The following is a 4,293-nucleotide window of genomic DNA, read 5'->3' as shown; positions in this document are numbered from 1 at the left end:
TAAGTGGATGCTCACAGTCATCTATTGAATGGAACACAGGGCCCCTAATGAAGGAGCTAGAGAAAGTTCCAAAGGAGCTAAAGGGGTCTGCAACCTTATAGGAGGAACATCAATATGAACTAACCAGTTACCCCCCACCTCCCCAGCTGTGTCTCTAGCTGCATATGTAGCAAAGGATGGCCTAGTCAGTCATCAATGGGAGGAGAGGCCCTTGGTCTTATGAAGATCATATGCCCCAGTACAGGGGAATGCCAGGCCCAGGAAGCAGAAGTGGGTGGGTTGGGGAACAAGGCGCGGGAAGGGAATAGGGGACTTTTGGGATAAAATTTGAAATGTAAATGAACAAAATATCTAATAAAATAAAATAAAGATTGCTGATATTCTCTCCCAACCTGAAAAGTCAAATTTACAAAGGTGTTATTGAAATGACTAAGTGAGGTATCAAACTCATGATTAAGTACATGACTCCATCCAACATTGAGTAGCTCTATATTCATCCAACATGAGAGTTTTTCTTTTCTCATCTATCCTTGCCTTCTGTGATTCCCTTACCACATAAGGCAGCTATGAACATAGTGGAGCATGTGTCCTTGTTATATGTTGGAGGATCTTTTGGGTATATGCACAGGAGTGGTATAGCTGGGTCCTCAGGTAGTACTATGTCCAATTTTCTGAGGAACTGTCAAACTAATTTTCAGAGTGGTTGTAACAGTTTTCAGTCCCACTAGAAATGGAGGAGTGTTCCTCTTTTTCCACATCATCACCAATAGCTGCTGTTTACTTGTTGTTTGTTTGTTCATTTTTGTTTGTTTGTTCATTTTTGTTTGTTTGTTTGTTTGTTTGTTTGTTTTTTATTTGTGAGACAGGGTTTCTCTGTGTAGCCCTGGCTGGAATTCACTCTGTAGACCAGGCTGGCCTCAAACTCAGAATCCATCTGCCTCTGCCTCCCAAGTGCTGGGATTAAAGGCATGCACCACCAATGCCTGGATCTCACCTGAGTTTTAGATTTTAGCCATTTTGACTGTTGTGAGGTGGAATCTCAGAGTTGTTTTGATTTGTCTTTCCCTGATGACTAAGGATGTTGAACATTTTTTTTAGGTGCTTCTCAGCCATTTGGTATTCCTTAGTTGAAAATTCTTTCTTAGGTCTGTACCGCAATTTTAATAGGAATGTTTGGTTCTCTGGAGTCTAACTTTTTGAGTTCTTTGTACATATTAGATATTAGCCCTCTATTGGATGTAGGGTTGGTAAAGATTTTTTCCCAATCTGTTGGTTGCCATTTTGTCCTATTGACAGTGTTCTTTGCTTTATAGAAACTTTGTAATTTTATGAGGTCCCATTTTCTGATTGTTGATCTTAAAGCATAAGCCGTTGGTATTCTGTTCAGGAAATTTCCCCCTATGCCCATGTGTTCGAAGCTCTACCCCACTTTCTCTTTTATTAGTTTCAGTATATCTGGTTTTATTTGGAGGTCATTGGTCCACTTAGATTTGAGTTTTGTACAAGGAGATAAGAATGTGTTGATTTGCATTCTTCTAAATGCTGATCTCCAGTTGAACCAGCACCATTTTTTGAAAATGCTGTCTTCTTTCCACTGTATGGTTTTAGCTCCTTTGTCAAAGATCAAGTGACCATGGGTGTGTGGTTAATTTCTGGGTCTTCAATTCTGATCCACCGATCTACCAGCCTGTCTCTATAGCAATACCATGCAGTTTTGTATTGTTTTGTTTTGTTTTGCTTGGCTTTGCTTTGTTTTTTATCACTATTGCTCTGTAGTATATTGCTTGATATCAGGGATGGTGATTCCCCATAAGTCCTTCTATTGTTGAGAACAATTTGCATTATCCTGGCTTTTTGTTGTTGTTGTTGTTGTTATTCAAAATAAATTTGCACATTGCTCTTTCTAACTCTATGCAGAATTGGATTAGAATTTTGGTGGGGATTGCATTGAATCTGTACATTGCTTTTGGCAAGATGGCCATTTTTACTATATTAATCCTGCCAATCCATGAACATGGGAGATCTTTCCATCTTTTGAGATTTTCTATTTCTTTCTTCAGAAATTTAAAGTTATTGTCATACAGATCTTCCATTTTCTTGGTTAGAGTCACACCAATGAAAGCACAGCAGACCTAAACTTATGGGATACAATGAAAGCAGTGCTAACAGAAAAACTCATAGTGCTGAGTGCCTCCCTAAAAAAAAAAATGGATATAGAGTACACTAGCAGTTTGATAGCACATCTGAAAGATCTAGAACAAAAGGAAATAAATACACCCAAGAGGATTAGATAGCAGGAAATAATCAAACTCAGGGCTGAAATTAACCAAGTACAAACAAAAAGAAATATACAATGAATCAACAAAACCAGGAGTTGGTTCTTTGAGAAAATCAGCAAGACAGATAAACCCTTAGCCACCCTAAGCAAAGAGCACAGGGACAGTATCCAAAAAAAAAAAAAAAAAAAAAAAAAAAAGAAAAGAAATGAAAAGGGAAACATAACAACAGAAACCAAGGAAATTTTTTTAAAAAATCAAATCCTTCTACAAAAGGCTATACCCAACAAAACTGGAAAATCTGGATGAAGTAAACAATTTTCTAGACAGATACCAGGTACCAAAGTTAAATCAAGATCAGATAAACCATCTAAACTTCCCCATAACCCCTAAAGAAATATAAGCAGTCAATAAAAGTCTCCCAATCAGAAAAAGGCCAGGACCAAATGTGTTTAGTGCAGAATTCTATCAGACTTTCAAAGAAGACCAAATATCAATACTTTTCAAACTATTCCACAAAATTGATACAGAAGGAACACTACCCAAGTTGTTCTATGAAGCCACAATTATGCTTCTACCTAAAACATACAAAGACACAACAAAGAGAACTTCAGACCAATTTCCTTTATCACTGCAAACATACTCAATAAAATTCTCCAACTGATAAATTCTCAGAAAGGAAAAATTAGTTTCCTTCAACAGAGTCTCATTGAGTATACAAATCAATCTTAAGCCAGGCTTCACACCCAGTAACATTTTTGGTGGTTCTTTGTCTCATAATGCTTTGTCATGGCTCCCACTCACACAAACACACTCAAGTTTGTCTTTTGAGTATATATTATAATTTCTGGGCTTGTGTTGTCATGGTATTTTTCTGTGTGGGTGATTTTACATCTACCTGTGTTTGCTGATCTTTTAATTTGGTTCTTTTCCTTCTCTTCATTTTGTCCTATTCTTGTGTGTTTTCTCTTATTTTATCTAATTTTATTTTATTAATATTTTAAGATGCATGATTGTATCCTGAAGTGAAAAGGATAGGAAGAATGTGTATTTATGCACATAGAGAAGGAGGAAGGAACTGGGAAATGTTGAGGTAGGAAAAAGCATAATAAGAATATATTATATGTAAAGTATTTTCAATGTAAAAAAGGATTTTTAATTCATTATAAAAATAATGTTAAGGACTAAGATATCCAAAGTTTTTTTCCGTAGATGCCGCAAGAGAAATAAAAATGCAGGTAATGCAGTATTCTTCCTGAAACTGTATCATGTGAACATTTCCAGCAATTGTCCCTAAGGCCTGGTTATCTCTGCAGGACTTACATCAAAGAATCTTAAACCCATGCCTCTGCAGGACAGTAGGGCTGTTTGGTAGCTGTCAGCCTCTCTCTTTTTCATGCCTGATGCCTTGATGTTACTTTGCAAACAAACATCACTTTTTGTTCAAAATATAAATATTTGGCTTTAGGTTTCATTTTATAAATTGTAAAAATTAGTTTTAAAGTTCTAATTGGAAGGGGAAGACAATTTGTATGTCTCTGATCTTGCCTATAGAAGCACATTTTCCAGAACTGGGGATAGAGGTCAATGGTATAGTACTATTCCAATATGCACAGGGACCACTCCACCACAAATTAATGAAGTTACTTTCAGTTCCAGTTAATTCTTATACTCCTGAAGAGATGATACTGCCCTGACAAACACACACTGTTATTTTGTTTGTTTGTTTGTTTTGTTTTGTTTTGTTTTATTAAAAGAACCAAAGTTTGTTTCTAAAAACTCATGTTAGGTGGTTCATGGTTTTTATAACATCAACTCCAGAGACTCTAACATCCTCTTCTCAACTCTGTGAGAATCTTCTTTATTCAGGTGATCATCCTTTAAACATTCATGATTACAAAATATATCTTTCTAAATCATTTCTATCCTCTATATCTATATAGTAAGGCTATATAGTAAGGGAAGGATTGAATGGATTGGTTGTTTTCTTACCAACCATACATGTATGCATATATAT

The 4,293-nt window shown here is 36.1% G+C and overlaps 1 protein-coding gene across 1 annotated transcript in view; it reads right to left on the bottom strand.

The window, feature by feature from the left end:
• LOC115031321 (contactin-associated protein-like 2) overlaps positions 1-4,293 on the bottom strand; it is a gene marked incomplete at its 5' end in the record, with an annotated part of 910,508 nt that overhangs the window by 317,792 nt on the left and 588,423 nt on the right. The gene's annotated exons all lie outside the window — the stretch shown is intronic.

The sequence above is a fragment of the Mus caroli genome, chromosome 6, assembly GCF_900094665.2.
Source record: "Mus caroli chromosome 6, CAROLI_EIJ_v1.1, whole genome shotgun sequence".
NCBI classification, from domain to species: Eukaryota; Metazoa; Chordata; class Mammalia; order Rodentia; family Muridae; genus Mus; species Mus caroli.
Note: the sequence above shows the minus strand (reverse complement) of the source record. Positions and strands in the feature narration are given on the sequence as shown.